The 22,773-nt window shown below is 39.8% G+C and overlaps 1 long non-coding RNA gene across 1 annotated transcript in view; it reads left to right on the top strand.

The window, feature by feature from the left end:
* Positions 1–22,773, top strand: part of LOC131737895 (uncharacterized) — a 58,238-nt gene that overhangs the window by 22,261 nt on the left and 13,204 nt on the right. The window contains exon 2 of the long non-coding RNA XR_009329461.1: positions 16,498–16,662. This is a non-coding gene — a long non-coding RNA (uncharacterized LOC131737895). The remainder of the gene's footprint in view (positions 1–16,497; positions 16,663–22,773) is intronic.

The raw sequence follows: 22,773 nt of genomic DNA, 5'->3' as shown, positions 1-22,773 counted from the left end.
CAGCATCCCTAGTTCCAGTGTCCCTGCTAAGGACAGAAGGTAGTAGACTCTTAGAGAGTGATTAGGTTATAGAATGGCTAACCAAGCCTTTGGGATCCTTCAAGACCCGACTTCCCAAAGTTTTGGAATCAATCAGCTACTAGGAACTGGACTAGCATCCATTAGCTGAATGTCCTCTTCTCATTCGTAATTTTTCTTATATTCTTTTATAAACATTAAAATGCACTTTTTTAAATAATGGTTCATAAAACCAGTTTCAGATTTAGAAATGATGGTTTGCTGATGTAAATGCTTTGCATTTCCTTTGTACTATTAAATGCCATAATCACCTGAAACACCATTCACCAATTTGTCTTACATTTTCACAGTTTAAAGTTTAAGCATAAAGCATGTTTCTGTAATGCGTCTTTTGTACCCTGTAATACTGTGCGAACATGTCTCTGCTATGTGGGATACCGGCTTGATAAACAGTGCTGCTCCTCTGGAAATTTCTTTTAGTTTTGTGTTTCGCGACAAATGATTTCATACAAGTACATATAATTCATGGCAGCACTAAAATTTATGAAGCCGTATTCCAATATATTCCTATGCATCCTAGCAAGCTTCCATATTTTCTATTAGAAGAAAATAGTAAATTTTTTATTTAAGTTTGTACCACACAAAAAAAATGATCTGGCATGAACAATTATAAGTGTTGAATCAGGAAATATAATTTACTGTTTTCGAGTGGCACAAGAAACTGTAGATTTTCTTACTGATTCAAAATGTTTTCTTACTGATATAGATTTATTGTTGAAAAGAGGTGCCTGGGATTGGCAGATCCATCACTAATGAGGTTAGAATAAAAGAGTGATCTGGCTGAATTTAAGGCAAGCCTATATGCCAGTTTATGCTCCCTCCATATTTGAAGATGGACAATTACACCAGTGTCCATCCACCTGTGTTCAAGCCTATGCCCAACTGTTTTCATAGAGCGTAGCTGATCATTGTACCATGGTGAATAGTGCGTCTAGGAAACTGTGCATGTTTTCCCAGGAGCTAAACTATCAAAAACATTATGTAAGTTTGTGTTATAAGACTCGACCATATCCACCAGCGCCTGGGGATGAAAGCCATATAGTGATGTGGCCAAAAGGTTTTCAGCAAATGCAATTGAATTGATATATTGAACATTGAGAAATTTAAGATTACTGGTAATGGTAGATCCAAGGGTGGCAATGTGCCCCGCCCCTGTGTGCATTTGTGTGTTATATGTTGCGTGTGGTGTGTTAATGTTGGTGTATTGTAGTTGGTACACAGGATATAATCTGGGTAATGAGTATTTAAAATGTATAATTGTATTTAGGCACGGAATTGCACTTCACTTCACGTGCATTTAAAGTATGTAATAATATGTGAGCACGGGGTTGCACAGAATTAGTTCACGTGCTGGGATTCAAGTGAATAATTCATTAGTAATTGAATCCCGGCACAACAGTATATATAGATGTACAAAACACTCACTCGGGGTTGTGTGTTCAGGGCGAAGGAACGGGTGAGAGTGAGGAGAGAAAAAATAATAATAGTGAGCAATTGCTACGTGGTGCTGGAGGACCAGCACGGTACGTGTTTGTTTAGTGTTCGTCCCTGTGTGTTAGTGTCTGTTCATTTTGTTTGTCTATTTATTCTGGCCGCAAGTGCCGTATTCTGTTTTTGTTCAACATTTTATTTTCTGTGTATCATTAAACGTACTGAGCGCAGCCATTGCTGCCTGCTTGTGTGATTCTTTCTGGCCTGACGTCACCCCTACAGCTAGCCTGTTCACACGTGGTGTAACACCATGTTAAACAAAATGGCCATATGATCAAAAATTGTCAGATAAAGGGCTTGGAGATTAGTAACTGACAGGTATGCCTATAAACACGGTCTTTCTATTAACAAGCTGTACTGCAAATTATGGTGGCCCAGTAAGTCAAAGAAACAAAGTGTGTTTTTTATTGTGTTTACCCGATCGCGGGCTGTGGCAGGGCGAGGAGCACTGCACATGAAAAGGAGGTAGGGCAAAGCCCTGCCATAAATGTACTGTTTATTTTTAGAACAGGGTACTTTATTATTTTGTGTTTGTTTTGATGTATTATTATTATTATTATTATTATTATTATTATTATTATTGTTATGAGTTAGTTATTTATAAATTATGTTTTGTTATTGTTTTATAAATGTGACGCAAAGCCGTATGTTTTGTTTATTTTCATTTAAATGTGTTCTGGCAGAGGCGAGGTCGGCAGCTCATACTCTGCCAGTAGTATTTAAAAAAAACTTTGCAGATTGTGGCTGAGGGATAATGAGATAATTGATAGTTAACCCCTCGGCGATAGTAAATAAAAGCCTGCAGCTCTCTGCACTCAGGGTGGGTGTTCAGAAGAGGAGAGAACGACAGAGAGCGAGGAGGATTTTGTTTTTGTATACCTGTTTGATTTAGCTATGTGAGGAGTGTTTTTGTTCAAATATTTTATTTTTGTTATTTAAAAATAAACGGTGCATGGCGCGTCTTTTGCCCTGCAGTACCTGCCTTTGTTTCTTTCCTGCATCAGGCCTGACATCACCACGTCAGCCATCCTGTCACACGTGGTGTCCAGCGTGGGATCACCAGCACCTCCCTAGACTCAGGCCAGAAAAGGTACTGCAGGTGCCTTAAATTATAATTTTTTGATTATTTGTTTCTTTTTGGAGTGAGGAAGAAGAGGATGGGGAGGAAGAGCTGTAAAAAGCAGCAAAATCGGCAACAGCCGCAGCAGCAGAGGCAACAGTAGACGCAGCCACCGGTGGAGGTCTGTCTAACGTGCTTGAGGGGGGAGGAGTGGTGTTTTAAAATTGGCGAGGTCGGGCACATGTCGCCCGACCACTACCACTCCACACCTCAGTAAGAGGAGGTAGAACAAGGGCTACAGCCGCAGGAGGAGGTTGCTGGGAAGCCCTCCTGCAGCATGGGCGTGCAGTACTATTGCTGCATCTGTGGGGAGTGGGGGCGTTTCCCAGCTAACTGCCCCCTGCCACCAGAGGAATGTCTGCTGCGCCCATCCCCACCAGCAGAGGGAGAATGTCTGCTGCTTCTGCCTTCACCACCTCCACCGCCAGGGGCAGAGCAGCAGGAGCTTCTGCTCCACCGCCAGGAGCAGAGCAGCAGGAGCTTCTTCTCCACCACCGCCACCAGCAGAGGGAGAGTGCCTGCTGGTCCCGCCTCCACCAGCAGAGGGAGAATGCCTGCTGGTTCCATCTCCGCCAGCAGAGGGAGCATGTCTGCTGGTCCCCCGCTGCAGCCAGAGGGGAAGGAGCTCCTGCTGCCTTTGCAGCCTGAAGGGGATGAGCCCCTGCCACCTTCGCTACCAGAAGGGGAGGTGCCTCTGCCTCCATTACCACCACCATCTGGAGGAGAGGAGCAGGAGCTGCCTCTGCCTCCACCTTTACCAGGGGGAGAAGTGGAGCTCCCGCTGCCGCCTTCATGGCCAGGGGCTCCCCTCCCGCTGTTGCCTTCCGAGGGTCCGCTGCCGCTGTCGCCTCCCGAGGGTCCGCTGCCGCCGTCACCTGGGGTCTCCAGCTCTGTCTTGCCCGCGGACGCCGACGCGTCACCACCCAGGGATGCCTGCCTTGCTCCGCTCAGGGATGCCATGCTCGCATTGCCTGGGCTTGCCTGCTGCTCTGCTTTGCATGGTGTTGCCTGCTGCTCCGCATCGCCTGGGAGAGCTATTTCTTTTTTGTCTCCTAGGGTTGCTGATGGTCCCTCTTTGCCTGGGGTGACTGCAGTTCCCGCTTCACCTGGGGTCGCTGCCGGTCCTGCTTCACCTGGGGTCGCTGCCGGCACCGCTTTGCCTGGGGTCGCTGCCGGCCCTGCTTCGCCTGGGGTCGCTGCCGGCCCTGCTTCGCCTGGGGTCGCTGTCGGCTCCGCTTCGCCTGGGGTCGCTGCCAATCCTGTGTGGCAGCAGGAAAAGTTGTGGCCGGAGCCCCACAAAGGGGAGTTGCCGGTCATGGAAAAGGGGGGGGGGAGGTCAGGAGACCAGCTCCCCCTGCAGCAGTTTCGGGAGATAGTGTGGCTGAAGCCCCGGAAGAGGGAGCTGCTAACCACAAAGAAGTGGGGGTGAAGTACCTCCCACTATGGCTGCCCCCATGGACACCTTGCTTCCCCTCTTCCGGGACTTTGAGACTGAGGGGGGAGGTGGCCGTTGGGGTCAAGTGTGCGTTGCACAAGGAGGGGGGAATATGTGGCAGGGCGAGGAGCCCTGCACATGAAAAGGGGGCAAGGCAAAGCCCTGCCATAAATGTATTATTTACTTTTAGAACGGGGTACCCCTCCACCCCTGTGCAATTTATTATTTTGTGTTTGTTTTGTTGTTTTATTATTAGTAGTATTAGTATTATTATTGTTGTTGTTGTTGTTGTTGTTGTTTTTGTTGTTGTTGTTGTTATTATTATGATTTTTTTATTTACAAATGACGACGTAGCCGTGTTTTGTTATTGTTTTATAAATGTTTTGTTTATTTTCATTTAAATGTGTTCTGGCAGAGGCGAGGTCGGCAGCTCGTCCTCTGCCAGTTGTATTTAAAAAAAAAACGTGCAGATTGTGGCCGAGGGGTAATGAGATAATTGATAGTTAACCCCTCAGCCATAGTAAATAAAAGCCTGCAGCTCTTTGCACTCAGGGTGGGTGTTCAGAAGAGGTGAGAACAAGAGAGAGCGAGAGAGGAAAAGAAAAAGAAATAAAAAATGATCACCAAGTCAGTATGATCATGTTTACACTGTGTTGTGTTGCTTAGAACTACGTACCCACATTTTGAGTGTTGTTTGCAGACCACAGGTTGGGAACCAATGTGCCTGTTAATTGTCTACAAAATGTTCTAGAAATTTCTAGAAATAATACATTTCCACTGGGGTATGTAAACTTTTGACTATATAAAAAGGGCAGCTGGCTCTTTGAGCTAATATATATATATATATATATATATATATATATATATATATATATATATATATATATATATATATAATATACTGTATATCTATCTATCTATCTATCTATCTATCTGTCTATATATATATATATATATATACATATATATATATAATATGATTGTCACTGATACAGCTGGTTTTATTATACACTTGTCCCCAGTAACAGAAACTGGTGTTGCAGCACTACTGTAGATCCTTTAAATTTTGAACAGTTTATTGATATCCATTTGTTTTAAAAAGCGTAGAACAATGCATTTCGACACATCAGTGTCTTCATCAGGTTACAAACTACAAAGCACCTCATCACATTAAGCGTTGTGCACAAACGACTTGATATATATATTTTGATTCAAACACAGGCTCCCTTGAGAAAGATATGTACAACATATCGAAACGTTGGGCAGCTGGCTCTTTGAGCTAATATATATATATATATATATATATATATATATATATATATATATATATAAAACACTAAAGTATATATATATAATATACAGTATATATACTTTAGTGTGTTTTGTTACTGTGAATTTATCTCTTGGACTATTGTTCAGCCAACTTTTTCTCGTCTCTTCATGCACAGGGAATTAATGAAAACTTACTGTTGAATTGTACTGTGCTGAAGCTGAGCAGAAGAGACACAGCAGCGATCACTGCAGTTTCCTTCTCATCGTTGATATTAAAATGCTTTTGTAGCTGTGCCTGAACTACAACTCATCCTTTTTCTCTCAGAAATTAAACAAACAAACTACTATTTTAAAACTGTTCAATACAGCAAAGGAAAAGATATAAACAACAGGATTTCAAATAAACCGCTCATTCTCTGGACATTGAGATACCGGGGTCCTGAAATGTGACGTCACTTGGTGCAAGTAGCGTATACAATGATTAAATAATACTTTAGTGTGTGGTGTTTGCCTACTGTGTTTGTATTTTTAGCACTATTAGCAATAAAAAGTATGTCTCTGCAAGCGTATGTTATTTTATTTTTTAATCCCATGACATCGCCATATGGAAATTATTATCGATATCGAACTATATCGTATCATATGAAAATATCAATATTAGTGCCCATCCCTAGTATTAAATCAATGCACACTTATCAAAATCACAGAAAACAAGTGCAGGCATGTCAAAGCTCTTAAAGGGGATGTCAATTGCTTCTGATTTGCTAGCCCTTTCTACCTCAGAGTTTTCATTAGTGGGCTTAGTGAAGTACTGTCCAAAGAGACTAATTGTCTACACATACCATTTTGTTCACTCAAAACAATAAGCAACAGCTTGGGAGTCTCTTTGAATTCAAAAACACCAATTGTCCCTTTGTTTACAATGAAGATCCTACAAGAGACAGGCATCCTGGCCTGAAAACCTCCCTGCAGTTCATCAGAGCTTTTGTGAGAAAGATTACATTTAGGTTTGGTTAAATCATTATATAATCTATACAATATACTTAAATATTTATAAATTGTATACCTTTTTTCTTCACAGTGCCCAGTGCAAACTCTGTTGAAATTCACAACATTTGGTAGATGGCTTGATGAAATGCATGAGGTTTGGAGTTTGCACATTGCGTTGCAAATTTGTCCCTTTGGGTCTTGGCAAACATTTGTGTTTACCTTAGCTGCAAGTCCAGTAACAAAATAGCTAATTCCAGAAAGTGAGTGTTCTCCTCAGCATTAGTCACCAGGCCTGACTTCACTAACATTGAAGCATGTATATGCCTACATATGCCATGTGCATTACTTCCCTTATCTTTTATGTTATTTGCTGCCATTTTGAATGGTTTAGAGTTCTGATATTAAGTCTGCCATCTAGCTCACAGTCCTGTATCGTTTTTCCATGTGACATTTTTTCCAGAGTTAAAAGTAGCACAAATGGTCTGTTTTTAAATATGTGCTTAGTGCAGTCATGTAGATTGGCAAGTGAAGTTTATCACAGTTCCCTGAACATCAATTGCCATGGTTACACAGTATCATAGAGATTGTTCTGCACTGCGATTTTTAAAATAATGGGATGCAATACCAATTTAATGTCAGAAGAAGGGGTTATTAAGGCAATGTCACCTCCCTTATCATTGTTCTCTTATGTTAATATAAAATTATGAATTCCAGATCAATGTCCTAAACAGCTAAACTAATTACCATATTGTTGAGTCAAGCTGTCTAGAGTATTGTCAGTAAGATACATTGCCATCTTCAAGCTGTTTAGAAATCACCGCACTCAAATGCATGCATATGTTAGCATGTGCTTCAACAAAGAGTCTTCACTTAATGGGTTATACTGCCTTAAGCAGACCATATCAGAGGCATTTTAGAAGTAAGGGCACATTGGCCCTTATAGTCTGGTTCCATTCTCAGAAAAAGAGACTTCATAAGGCAATTTGTGTTAAAATTTGGTATACAATGGATTCCTAATGATTTTGACCTGCTGAATCAAAAATGCTTTATACCAAGCTGAATTTTGTTTTCTCAACCCTCAAATTGAGAAAAGCAAAATGGCCGCCAACTGTACTGTATACCTCTGTAACTTCTGAACTATCTAGGATAGAATGATGCTCTAAGTGTCTTTTCCTACATTTTAGGAAAACTGTATGGACATGTCTTAAAGGGGTTTCTAGGTATGGTCAAAGTTATTTTCAAAATGGCGGCCATAAAAATTCAAACATGATAAGTTTAACACATGCACCAGCCAAAGAATATAAAATAAAGATAAAGTATTAGTAAATTTTCTGTTGCAAATTATATCAGCATAAAAGTGTTAATTGCTATCTTTGTTCATACAGTCTCCTACACATTTGCAAGTACCAGTACAAGGTAGTCTGGATTTTCTACATTTGCACCTCAGAGAAGAGCATCTAGTGGTGCAGCCACATGTTATGAGTTACATGCAGGATGCAGGTACAGGCGGAAGAGATAGGAGAACTGGTGTCATCTGATCATCCTTGAGTTCCCATCCCACTGTTGTGGCAGGTGGAATGTTAGATTTCAAGCAAGTGGCTTCAAACCAAATTAAGGCTTGAAAATGTGCCCTTCTGATATGGTGCCTCACAGCATCGGTTGTTGGGGGTAGAAGTTCAGGGTGCACTGCTTTATTGAAAAGTATAACTCTTGCTTGTCTGTTGTGGCCACATTGGGAACTTTGTAAACTCTACATATGAATGACTCTACATTCACCATTGTTTCCTCAGTAAGAGGTTCTTGTCCAAGGCCACAAAGCTGTTCTTTGTGCTGGAAAAAAAACATTGAAAGCTGTTTTCTTGGTGTGGCCAGACAGGAATGAGGTTGTACCGCTACCAGTTATGGCATGGAAGGGTAGAAGCAGCTGTGCATTTGAGTGGTCTAAGCCACATGATTTAATCACCTCCCTAACAGGAATGAACTTTGGCTTCTTATGTGTTCCTGCCTTCATCCACAAGTGTGTGCACCTCATACTTTCATAACATGCAATGAGTAACAGCAATACATCTGTGTCACGTGCAGACACCGCAATGATATCAGAACTTGCATTCACACAGTGAAGCACAATCCTAGTGTCTGTCTCCTCATGGAAACCTTCAAGATGTGTGGAATTAATGTTAGGGTCATTGCATGCAACACGTGTTTCCTCCAGGAATCCCCCAGGAACTACAATTGTCTTGCCTGAATGTGAACTAATAACTAACTCCTCAGATCATGTCAGGGTGGGATAGGAAACCATGCCAGTCCTGTGGTAATGGTACATCTTCTGATGTTATATGTCTTTGAATAGGTGCCCCTCTCCTTCTTTTGGCCCTGGTTCCTGCTTTGATTGAATCCTGATTAAACCTGTCAAAAACAACGTCAGTACGTGCATATCCTGAACCGGAATGGCAGACCGATCTCGCAAAAACATCTGCAAAGTCACCAAATGTTTTTGCATTGTTTGGCCTCCCCAGAGCAATGACCAGTGCTTGCCCATCTATAATGAGTATGGCACCATTGGTGATTTCAATTGTTGCTGGACAGTTGAAGCCCTTGGTCAGCTCATCAACAAGCAGTGATTTCTGCCCATTGCGGAGACTTCCATTCATCTCTGCTAGTGCAAGTGGGACTGGAAGAAGCTCATGCTTTAGTATTTCATCTAAATCAACACTTCTGTCTACTTCATATGCAATGACAAGTCTTGATGGACCTGTCTGCTTTTAATATTTTGCCTTTTTGATCAGATGCTTTGGGAACATCATAGACATTTGAGAAAGTGAGTGACTTGCTCTTTGGCAAGGGATCAGAGAACCTTTTTGGTGGACTTCCATTTTCAGATAGAATAAGTCTGTCCCTAACAAATTCTTCAACCTGCCTCTGGCCAGTCTTTTGCTTTAAGAAGCACATTTGTTATGTCCATTGTTGCTTGATCTTTTGTACAATGTTTTCCAGTGTCTCACCCTGCATTCTGTGTTCTGTTAACAAAATCTCTTAAAGAGTTTAACAACTTGTTCTTCAGCTGCAGAGTCTTTCTGTCTACGGCTCATGCTTGCTTCCTTGTGAGTCAGGGAGTCATCTAAAGTGAGACCATAAAGTTACCTTGTGTCAGCCCCAATTTGTGCTTGCAGGTTGAAAGACAGAACCCATCTATTGTTATTCCTACTGTTCTTCCTCCTTTTTTGCCAATTCCATTTAACCATTCCTGTCCCTGATCAGGATCTACCTGGTTGAATTTGGTCTTTCCCACCTTTACTACAAAATGTCCCCTTTTGAATTGCTTAAGGACCTCATCAGGAAGTTGGTTCATCTCTGCAAAATAGATGACTCCCCACTTCGCATAATTTATATGGTCATATCTGTGGAAATAATGGTTTTAGGAAAGGGAGATTGTGTCTAACTAATCTGCTTGACTTTTTTGAGGATGCAACATCAATTGCAAAGCATACAACATGGTTTATTTAGATTTCCAGAAAGCTTTTGACAAAGTCCCGCATAAAAGATTAATTCTCAAACTGAACGCAGTAGGGATTCAAGGAAATGCATGCACATGGATTAGGGAGTGGTTAACATGTAGAAAACCAGAAAGTACTGATTAGAGGAGAAACCTCAAAATGGAGCGAGGTAACCAGTGGTGTACCACAGGGATCAGTATTAGGTCCTCTGCTCTTCCTAATCTACATTAATGACTTAGATTCTGGTATAGTAAGCAAACTTGTTAAATTTGCAGACAACACAAAAATAGGAGGCGTGGCAAACACCGTTGTAGCAGCAAAGATCATTCAAAATGATCTAGACAGCATTCACAACTAGGCAGACATATCGCAAATGACATTTAATTGAGAAAAGTGTAAGGTACTGCACGTAGGCAATAAAAATGTCCATTATAAATACCATATGGGAGATACTGAAACTGCTCTAGAAAGAGTGCAAAGAACAAAGAATTGAATCTATTCAGTCTTGAACAAGAAGGCTATGCAGCGATCTGATTCAAACATTTAAAATCCTAAAAGGTATAGACAATGTCGACCCAGGGGACTTTTTTGACCTGAAACCTAAAAGGTATAGACAATGTCGACCCAGGGGACTTTTTTGACCTGAAAAAAGAAACAAGGACCAGGGGTCACAAATGGAGATTAGATAAAGGGGCATTCAGAACAGAAAATAGGCACTTTTTTACACAGAGAATTGTGAGGGTCTGGAACCAACTCCCCACTAATGTTGTTGAAGCTGACACCCTGGGATCCTTCAAGAAGCTGCTTGATGAAATTCTGGGATCAATAAGCTACTAACAACCAAATGAGCAAGATGGGCTGAATGGCCACCTCTCGTTTGTAAACTTTCTTATGTTCTTATTAGTAATTCCCACCACAACTTGAAGTTTGGATCTGCAGCACAACTTTCATCAAACTGGGATAGTACATCTCTGAACCTTGGTGTTGACAGGATTGTAATTAGATGTTCCTCATCTTCTTCAATATCTGCTTTCTCAATACTTTGTTTGAATTCATGGTCTTCATTCTGCAGATATTCAAGAAACTGTGGTAGAAGTATCTGCCACATAGCTTGGACTGAGATTTTGTGTGCTCTTATTGTTTTCTCATAGCCTTTGCCAGCCATTGCATTTTCTGCTGTTTTCTATCCTAGCAGGCCACTCTCAGTCCAAACCTCCAAAAGTCCTGTAGACTGCAAATGTTGGCCTATTGCCGTTATGAAGTTCATTGCAGTGTGAAGGCCACCAAGTCTAAGGATCAGAAACTCTTGATAATCTGGCAACACTTTATAATACAGGTACACTTTATAATACAGGTACAACCACACCAGTAAATTAGAGCCGAATACCCTATTATTCTATGGGAATCGAGTACACATAATCTAAGTGATTGCTGTCCAAGGTGCTAATCCTGTTACCAAGCTCTGTTGTGGTGACACGTTACCATGGACAGATCCCCAACCTGACCTATCTCTTTATGCTTGTGTTTTACACATAATGCTTATGCTATTCCTGGAACATCTCTGGAGAATGCAATTACTCAACAAGATCAAAAACTTATTTTTTTGTATTACACTCTGCAGATGACACATGTCATATACAGGGTGATTAGAAAGTAAGTTTACCACACCAAACTTACTTTCTAATCATCCTGTATATGTAAATGGTGAAATTACAGAGATTAAAAAAATTATGTTATTAATAAAATAAACTGTGAACGGTGCATATCAGGAAATCCAGCATACCTAAAAGGTATTCAAATAAATGTTCTTACCTTGTATTAGCATTAGCAACATGTTTCTTCTGTTTTGTTGCCTGTATTTTATAAATCAAATTGGAATATGCAGATCTTTCAAAGACAATGCAATTGAAAACTTGCTGTTGCTTCTTGTTCAAATTCACGCTAATGATCTTGCTGCAGTCAGACAAACCCCCACAACAGTATTTTGAATCATGACATTTATTATTGATGATTATGTGAAGATAGATGAACATTTGCCTCAAACACACTTAGTTTGGGCTCCCGAGTGGCGCATCCAGTAAAGGCGCTCCATGTGGAGTGCAGGATGTGCCCTATAGTCTGGACGTTGAGAGTTCGAGTCCAGGTTGTTCCTTTGCCGACCAAGAATGGGAGCTTCCAGGGGCGCCGCTCAATTGGCCGAGTGCTGCCCGGGGGGAGGGAGGGTTAGGTCGGCCAGGGTGTCCTCGGCTCACCGCGCACCAGCGACCCCTGTAATCTGTCCGGGCGCCTGCAGGCTTGCCTGTAAGCTGCCCAAGAGCTGCATTGTCCTCCGACACTGTAGTTCTTGGGTGGCTGCACCCAAGAGCTTTGGAGGACAGCGTGTGTTCGTCTTCGCACTCCCGAGTCAGCGCAGGGGTGGTAGCGGTGAGCTGAGCCTAAAAATAATTGGCCATTTCAAATTGGGGAGAAAATAATAAAAAATAATTGGCAACGACTAATATTAAAAAAAAAAAAAAAAACACACTTGGTTTTAGGGTCCTGCTGGACTAGGTGGTAGACCCCCCCCCCCCCCCCATGACATATAGTACCAAGGGGAGGTTACAAGGGTGTAGATGGAGGAGGCAGTGGGTTGCAAATTAATCAACTGCAAGGAAAGGTAAGTTACCTGACTATACCAGATATTCTGATAGGCTGTAATCAGATGACGTAATGTGTGTGTGTGGGGGGGGGGGGCAGTCCTTACTCCTGAACCTTAATTAGTGTATAAACTTAATTTAATTAGTGTACAACAAATCCCCACAACACAGAGATTTTCAATAATACATTTTTGTATTGATGATTATGTGAAAATAGATTAACATTTGCCTCAAACCTGCTTGCTTTTTGAGATTGTTGATGTCAAATCTGATGTAGAGATTATATGCGTCGGAAGACCAAAAGCTGAATTGTTTTATAAAGTGATCTGGAATACCTCGCCTGGACGCGGAAGATGCTGCTTCTATTCTGAAGGACCGAGAAAGAATCTAGTGGAGTTCGAAGATGAACCAATAACGAGTTGCGACAGAACCATTCTCATTCAGGAATAGTGGACCTGAGGGGGAAGCTCCTAGGTAAAATAGGTTCAAATTGACTCATTATTTAATTTAACTTAAAATAATAAATTAAGGTGCCTTTTCCTTCTTGACTGGTTTTGCTTTTTTTATTTATTTAACTTAGTGACCAATTATTATTTTTATTTACTCCAATTTGGAATGTATAATTACATTTTTTCTCCTCACAGCACAGATGTTCTGAGGGCATGTGAGCGTCCACCGATATCACAGGCCTAAAGCCAGAACTGCTATTACGCCGAGCAATCCAGAGCAGAGGTGGGTGGGCTACTGATCCTGGAGAACAGACATCAGCTCTGCTTTTTATCCACTCTGAATGTGCTAGGTATCTGGCCAGTAAGGTTCGCTGTTGTGCGATGAGGAGAAGCAATACCAGCCGGTTTCCCACCCCCCACACCGGGAGCATCAGAGCCAGTGTGATGCCCCCTTCGGAGTCCCCAGCAAAGTTCGGCCTTTTTGCATAGCGCTGATGTGAAGTTAAAGGTGAGGCATCATTGAAAAGGACAGATATATAAGAAATACAGGGGTCGTCTTTCAGGATTAAATATGGAAGAAAAGGCAGTAAATTCTGAGCAACTGAGGAAACCAAAGGAGGCTAGTAGAAATAAGGACTCTAAGGTTTTGTTTATGAAAGGTGAAAAGTAGCCAGAATTGAGAATATAATGGATTTGGTTAGAATATCAAGAGTAATAGGCGAGTGTGGTAGAGACTTGCTTACTTCTGAACATTGGAAATCTTTGAGAAGAAGAGAGATCTGAGAGTTGAAGAAAACAGAGTTAGCTGAACCGTAAATCGGTTTGTAGAAGAACTGGATGCTGGATAAGACTGCTTTCATGGAAGATAAGTGTTGGTGAAGTAAATGGAGGTTGGTAGAGAAGGAGGCCAGAACTGTGAAAGTAAGTAAGGGAAATGAATGATAATGGTAGAATGGAAGGTTCTGAAGCTTTTCCAGGTTGAGTAGGTTTGGAGGGTGCAGGGAGCAAGTCCAGTTAAAGCAATTTCTTGTGCTTGCAGGATCAGAGAAATGAGAGGATGATTCAAAGGAAAACCAGATGGGAAAAGGGAGGAATCTGGCATGGTTGAGGGTCCACTTTGTGAGATAAGAGCTTGAATTTCTGAAATTGGAAGCAAGAAAGAGAAACAGCAATCTGGTTAAGATGACCTGGGACACGAGCAGCTCTTATGATAAATTGATGACAAATGGAAAACCAAGTGATTTTTCTGAGGAATGTTATGGTATGTAAAGAAGAGGATCGACCACAGCTGAATTGTCACAATGGGATACATTTCATACAGTGCAGAAACTCGATGGGGGCATAGAATCAAACTCTTTTGGCCAAGGGGCCAATTTCCCCCTAAAATACCCTCCAAAACTATGAGAGGGAGCAGTAGGTCTTCACGGGAAAGAAGGCAGCCTGATGAAGAAAGTAATTCCATTCAATTGGTTCAGCAAAAGTTTTTAAATACATAATTCTTTGAGGAAAGAAATATTTATTTTGACTTGGTGGTGGAGGGGTTTGGATTCGCAAGTGGAGTGGTAGTTTGGATTTTAAAAACAACTTACAATTTTAGCAAAATATGGCTTTTTTTCTAAAACAATGATTTTTTTAAGCATTGTATAACGTTAGCTCAATATACATTAAACCAAACAACAAACACTAAACCCCTTTTCTACCGCATTTAAGTTAAGCTTGCGTAAATACAAATCTATCAATTGACCCACCAAATAAGTATTGATTGGTAACAAATAATAAAAAAGACCAAAAAAACGATTTAAGTTATTTTAGACTCAGTTTATTTTAGTTTGGCATTTCTCAATGCTGGCAGGATGCAGCCTGCTTATTTCTCTCCCTTTCTACTCCATAGTTTTTGCAAACTTGACGAGCACAGGTACTCTAGATTTACCTTCCAAGGTAAATTGAGTCGAGTCACTGACTCGAGTCATTCCAACTCTGGCTTGGGGTCCTTATATACAGTAGATAAAAAAACACACCCTTGTCACTGCTCCAGCTTCATTGGGGTGTGTCTCTTCAGGAATATGAGTAGGAAAAAAATCTATGCTGTGACAGGGCTGATCCCTACTTGTAAATAATGTGTGTATGTTGATGGTGTTTGGCAGGGATAGGTTTAATCCCCAGCCTGCCAAAATATATGTGATCCATTCCCCGCCTTTTCCTTTGTTCCTCCTGGAGGATCAGATGTCGCTACACCAGCTCCTGGGCTCTCACCTCTGCCGGCTGTTGCAACCTCCTGGTCACCGTCCTGTGCTCCAGTCGCCCCAGCCACCCCATTTGGGTCCCCTGTCGTCGGTTCTCGGTCCCTTCCTGGAGGTGCTGGAAGATGGATCGACCCGCCATCAAGCCCGCCCACAACAATGGGTGAAAGTGGACAATGTGGAACTTGAGGGAGGGTGGTTGAATTTTAAAGGAGGGGGGGAGAAGTGGTCTTGGAATGGCTGTTGTGCTGCACACGAGGGGGAGGATATGTGGCAGGGCAGATCCCTGCCTGTAAATAATGTGTGTATTTTGGTGGTGGTTGGCAGGGATGGGGTTAATCCCATCCCTGCCATAAAATAAAATGCATATTTTTCAAGGTAAATTGCAAGAAGCTGAAAACAACTTTTCGTTTTTGCTTACAAAATCAGCTCTCGGATCACCAACGCCTGCCATTGCTACAGTACACATTCCAAACACACACTAATTTTTCACAGTTCCCAAAATATTTTTAAGATGGATAATCAACTATAGATGGAACACTCCCACCCCTGTCTTCAATATGCCTGTGTACAGTAGTATTTACTTTGTACAGTAGTATTTCACAGTGGCAAACATTTGATCTTTTGACTTATTGTGGCTTCCTTACCAAGCATTTGCTCAACAATGTCCAGCTCCTCCCCGATTCAGGCTTTTTTTGATTTTGCAATGTGCAGAGATCCAAGATACAATGGCTTTTTTTTTTGCGTCTTGGCAAATAGTTTTCTTTTTTTCTAAGAAATAAACTACAGCTTTTGTTTGTGCATTTCAGGTAATTAAATGCCTTTTAAATTTGAAAGCCTTCAAGCTTTCCTTTTGCAAGCATTTCTAGGCAAAACACACACTTTGGAGCTGGATTGTTTTCAGTCCCACACACAATGAAGCCAAACTCAGTGTAACTGTGGTCATATTTCCTTGATACAAATTTGCTTTTCTTTTCAGGTGGAGGCATTGGACTTGTACTTAGATCACTAGTGCTCCCTCGTTTTAAAAACGTATCAATGTTAACAAATCGTTTGCATAAATACACACTACCAGCCTAACTACCGCACATTGGTGAGGTGACTTTCTGGTCCAGACCATTTTACATGCGGGTGGGGGGGCTACATTGTTGTAATTTATTTATAATTTATTTGTCTAGTAGTGATCTTATCTTTTGTCTGTTTTGTTTTCTCAGATTAAAAATATTTAGGGTAATTATTTTCTGATTAATTTCAAACTAAAAATATTTTTATGTTTTACTTTGTTTGGTTAGGCGACCCACCTCGATACCTCCTGCAACCCACCAGTGGGTCACGTCCGACAGTTTGGGAACCACTGGTTTAACAGAGGAAAGTGCTTCTTTCTGGCTCAGAATAAACCAGATGTCAGAAAGAATAACAGCGCACATCGGTGTTTCCATTCCTTTATTTTAATACAGGTCTGTAAATAAATCCTTACTTTTCAAAACACACTATTTATTGAATTATAAGCTGTTAAAGAACAATTGTTGTATCATGTTAGCATGTTTCTGATATTAAAAAATGTGGATTTCTATGTTTAGAAAAACGAGTAATTTCACTATAAATGTGTGTTCAATGTACCATTTGAAAAACCATATGCGATCAGTTGTGCTCAGTTTTGGTTTGACGTCACAATTGAGTTTTTCCCGACTGGGTGTCACACACTGCTAAGACTGAATTACTGACCACAACTATATACTGGTGATTACTATGTATGCAAATTTAATTAATACTGCCCTGGACACATTTTTATATTAACTTAGCCCAACATAGCGACTCTCATATTATGCATGGCATCGTATGCTGATTAGATGGCGGAGACAGCGTTTATTCTATTAATTTAGCTATTGACCATTTACACCGTGCAAACGTTTCAGGCAGTGTTTGACTTTTTGTATAGATTGTCTACTACAATTTAGCCTGTGGTAAATAAAATCCAACCTGGTTTTTATTTGACTTTGGCGTTTTTTCCTCAGCGTGTGGATCTAGGGGCTTGTGATTTGTGACCTATTGGAGATCGACACACCGGTTACTTCTGTTTTAGCGCAGTAAGAAAATATAGGCTGCCAGTAGATTGATAATAAACAGGTAAATTGATAATTTACCTTTGATTAGTAAACACCCAAAAAACTATTCAAATGTGCACATATCTGGTATTTATGAATTAGGGACGCAATTAAAGACTAATGTATTTCTACCTGTGGAACTAAAGCTGTCAATATTCCGCCATTTTGTGTGACAAGGTACATGACTAGCTACATCATTTAAACCTGCTTCACCATTGGTTGACACCCTTAAGACTAATCGGTCTCAGTCAGTCTTGGTCGCCAACTGCCGCACAGAGACAGATCACATCTGAACAAAACTGTGTCCGAAAAAGATTCAACATGTTCAATCTTCAAATCTGAAGACATCCCGACTGAAATCTGCATAATCTTGGTTTTAAGGGCACACACACTGCTACGATTCATCCAGACTCTGTACGGCCAGTTGAGATGAGATGAGTCGGGACGAATGAGTCGGGCTGTGTGCAGTGGGCTTTAAAGACCTCGAAATGGCGGACTAGTATCTGAAAACGTGGTAATCTTGTTCAATACTGAAACAGTTTTAATATGTAATGAATAACTGCAATTAATAGCATTTTGGTTGAAATCTGGTAATAATTATTTCGTTACCCTTGTTATTTAGATTATGCGTGAATGTATCTGTACTATTCAATGGTTTATTGTTGTTAATATGATTGATACTGAATTGTCACTCTGAAACAATGGTTTATTAATACTGATATAATATTCTGTGGGTAAAGTACTCATACAATTTGTACTACATTGCTTTATTTTTGTAACTTTAAACAAAAGTATGCACTAAGTGAGTAAGCCTAATGTGTATATTCAGACGCTCATCTGAAACCTGTAACACTGGTAAGAGAGGAAGTACTGTGTGTAAAACATAGAAGGAAACCAGTGAAGGCTTTTGCCTAGTTAAATTTAAAAAAAAAAACAGCTTAGCCACCAACCCAAAAGTTTAGTTAGTACTCCGAGGGGAATTAGGTTTTTGTTTGTTTATTTATTTTTTTGTGTTTAATAAACGTGCACAACCGCGCTATAACTGAAGTTCTGTGTCTGGGACAGTAATTCAAAGGGTGCAAAAAGGTCACAATGCCTACCAGCAGTGATCAGAGAGAGCACACCTCTGATTTCAAACCCGAGAGCCCTAAGCAGTCACCTTGAAAATACCTTTGAGAGAGAGTTTAAATTTATAAGTGTAAATACTTGTAAGGATGTTAACAGCTAAAAGAAAAATGATAGGTGTGTTATTTAAATAGTTGTAGCAACACGTGGGGACGCTTTATTTTTCATAACCCTGCTACTTCCTCTTTAAGCCTGGTCGAGTTGTTTAGACGAGTCTAATACACTTTTATGCAACCGGCCCCTGGATTGCTTTTGTCCTATCTTTGTCACATGTTGTAAAATGACTTCTTTGGTTCTGTTGTACCTCCTCGCAGAGATAAAGCTGATTAAAGAATATGAGGTTAAGCCTATTAGGAAGAGCATGCTGTTTGATATACTGTCTATGCTTTACAGCATCACTGCTGTTTATGAAATGCAATCCAGAGTTTTGATTATTTGTCCCCCCTATCTGTCACGCTTTCTAAATCAGAAAGAGATTTCTTAGAATGGCAAAAGCACCCACTTGAATTCCTCTTTCCTGATTAATTATCCTTGTGTGTTTGGAGCAGTAGGCAAATGGGAGACTAAGGCTTGGCAGCTGCTACTGCATCATAAGTGGCTGCAGCAGATGCTTTGTCAAGGGTAAGTCGTTTGTGGTGGCATTTACTGGATCAGGATTAACAGATTAATGCTTAGTTGGCATTACAGCAAGCTGATTACTGGGGTGTATGATACGTGGCATCATGGCCAGCATTTTAGATGTGTGCCTCTCTGTTACTACAGTGTAAATGCTCTGGCTTATACATTTTTTAAATAAGCTTGGGTGGGAAGGATGTCATCGACTGTATACCACACACCAAGTCATTCAATCAGCATTCGCAATCTAAAACATTCTGCAGTATTTATTTAGTCAGATCTGAAATGCAATCAGGCTGTAAGGTATGCACATTTATTATTTTTTATTATTTTTAATTTTGTAAGTTTTTCAGTTCTTGTGGTATAAAAACACCAACCAAACTCGCCCACACTGCAGGCACACCAGTAGTCAGCCTCTTTCCCAACAAAGGTACAGACAGGGTTGCAAAGCATACCAGATAAATCCTGAATGAGTGTTGCCTTTTTTTCCCAGCACACCTAATTCAGAAACATTGCTCATGATAGGTGAAATGTCCAGGAATGATAGACAAAGAGGTGATACCTTTTATTGGACCAACTAAAAAATAATTAAATCACAAGCTTTTAAGACCATAGAAGTCTCTTTTTCAGGTAAAAGTAGAAAAGAAAGATGGATGTTTACATTCAAAGCTGGCATCAGAACTTTAACAAAAAGAACCCATTTTGAATCACTACCAGAACCACAATTGGTTCTGGTAGTGATTCAAACAAGACAAGTTGATAAGCATTACATCTGTGTGGATTGTGCGAATATGGGGACTACTTTGAAGTATGTTTCCCTGAATGCGCATTTTATTTTATTAGCTATTGTTTTTCATTTTTTGAAAACGTGCTATGCAGTAGGCTAATGTGATAATGTAAATAATGACTTCGTTTTCACAATTCTGTATGTACATATAGCAGTTTACACCTGTTTACTTAATATCTTCTTTTGAAATGTTTATTTTATTATAGTTTTTTTTACGTCACGCATTATATGCACTAATTTCGAAAATAAAGCCTTTTATGTTATTTTTGTAAATAATTACTTTGTTTTTCAATTTTGTTTGTACATATAACAGATTACAGCTGTTTACACAATATCTTCTTTTGAAATGTTTATTTTATTATAGTTTTTCATGTTTTTACATCATGCATTATATGCACTAATTTAAAAAAAAAAAGCTTTTATGTGTATTTTTTCATTTAAATACAATGTTTCTGCTATGCAAATGTTAGATATGATGTTCACAAATAAAACTTTTGAGTTGTGTCTGATAGTTTGTGTTTCATTTTCATATCAAAGCTGTTTAAAACGTACCCGTCAAAATGACTACTCCTGGCGGTTCTAGGTAGTAGCATAAACCCGGCGGTTCTACTGTTAAGTCACTAATTGTTAGTTCAATTGGGGGATCAATTTAATAATTGAGAACTCAGTTGAAACACAAACAGCAGACACAGTGGGCCCGCAGGACCAGGTTTGTGAAAAACTGACATAAATGATGAGATATATGTATATATTTATATATGTGTGCATTGCACAATTATTATTTTTACTTGTCTTGTTTGTTATGTTTAATAAACATGAAGTTCTCAAAAGTGTCCTTTAGTTTGCATCTTTCAGGTTAATCAACTTTACCAGCAATACTGAAAAGTCTCTCTACTTTATTATGAGCATTATTATTGAAAAGTGTTGATTTGAAATTCAAATGCAAATTCTTGCAAAATGCAAATTCTTATATTTCAGAATATACAAATGCCAATTCAAATGCAAATAGTTCAGCAGATTGCATTTAAATTATTATTATTTATTTTTTAGCAGACACCCTTATCCAGGGCAACTTACAATTGTCACAATTATATCACATTATGTTTACATACAATTACCAATTTATCCAGTTGTTTATACTGAATCTAGGTAAAATACCTTCCTCAAGGGTACAACAGCAGTGTCCCTCACCCGGGATTGAACCCACAACCCTCCGGTCAAGAGTCCAGGTATAATGAGGTATAAACACTGCTGTTTAGGAATAGAGCACTTTCTTTACTATACACACATTCCATTTACATACAAACGTTTCACACGTCTGTGGTTTTACAGACGAGGCTGAAGTTGGCTTCTTATTCGCCAGCTTCTTATTCGCCAGCTTCTTATTCGCCAGCTTCTTATTCGCCAGCTTCTTAATAAGCTTCTTATTCCCTGACTTTTAGTGCATAAATTTATTTGTCTACATTGAAGAAGTAACCTTGAATTTAACTGGTTAAATCTCTTTGGGCCACTGATTTCTCTGCCGGTACCTGACAAGGGGCAACCCCTCTGTAAGCTACACCTGTATTTAGCCCATCCCAACGTGGTTTACTTGGGCAGAACAGGGAGTACACTTGCTACATATGCCAATCGCTCAGCTTCTTATTTGCTCTTTATGTATCTACATTGAATAAGTAGCCTTGCATTTAACGGGTTAAATCACGTTTGGGCGCTGATTTCGCTGCAGGTACCCAGCGAGGGACACCCTTTCTGTAAGCTACACCTGTATTTAGCCCAGCCCAACAGTAAATATTGTTGATTTCTGGCTGATGTATGAAATCAGATTCCGATTGACAAAAATTGTATGCTTGTTTTTGTCAATTCCACCTCTTGTCAATTATAACTCTGTGGATGCAGAACGAGCATTTTCTGCATATGGACAGGTTTTTACACAACAAAGACAAACCACGAGTGTTGAAACTGCAACAAGATGCACGATTATTATAATTGTTATTAATTTTAATACAGCAGCAGGTCGTGGGTTCAATCCCCACCTGGGATTGAACCCACGACTCTCCGGTCAAGAGTCCAGAGCCCTAACCACTACTCCACAATGCTGGCCTTCAACAAATAACTCGTTTTCTGCTCAAGGGCCAGATAATGTGTGTGTGTGTATGTGTGTGTGTGCGTGTGTTCGCATGTGAGTGTGTGTGCATGTGCGTGTGTGTGTGTGCGCGTGTGTGTGTGAGAGAGCATGCTTGCGTGTGCATCATATATAATTTAGTGTGTAAAGAAAAATGGTTTTGTCACTTGCACTAAACCCTGTTTTTAACATTTTGTTTTTGAAAGTCAGCATAACGCTATACAACACAGTCCCTTTAATTACTGTATGAACATAGCATACAAGTTTTAAATGTTTACAAAACTCAACAATGTTGCCGAATTTGTCATTCAAACTTGTTTAGTTTTAATCAGTTTTGTCTACTTGTTAATTTTTTCAGCCAACACATTTAAATGACCCTTGTTTGTTACATTTTAAAAGATTGTTTTAAACGTTACAATGTAAATGTTGACTCAGTAGCTACCATTAAATGTTTCAACCTCAGTGACTTTCTTTGATGTGCTGTTAATTTTAGACAATTTGCAATTTTTTTTTTTTTTTTACATGAAACTTTTACTTTTTATATAGGTATATAAATGTGAATGGCTGTGGATAAACACATCAGCCAAATCAATTAATATGACGTAGTTTTCTAGCTTGCTATTTATTAATTTATTTATACATTTATAATATAAACATGTATTCATTTCTACATTTATTTATTTAAAAATATTTTTTTCTAAATGTATTTATTTGTTTAAATTATTTATTTATTTATTTCTACCAAATAAATTATTCCTTTATTTATTTTTAATTAAACGAGGAACTACAATTTATCAGAGATCAGAGATTTAGA

This window comes from Acipenser ruthenus, chromosome 9 (genome assembly GCF_902713425.1).
Source record: "Acipenser ruthenus chromosome 9, fAciRut3.2 maternal haplotype, whole genome shotgun sequence".
Lineage (NCBI taxonomy): Eukaryota > Metazoa > Chordata > Actinopteri > Acipenseriformes > Acipenseridae > Acipenser > Acipenser ruthenus.
Note: the sequence above shows the minus strand (reverse complement) of the source record. Positions and strands in the feature narration are given on the sequence as shown.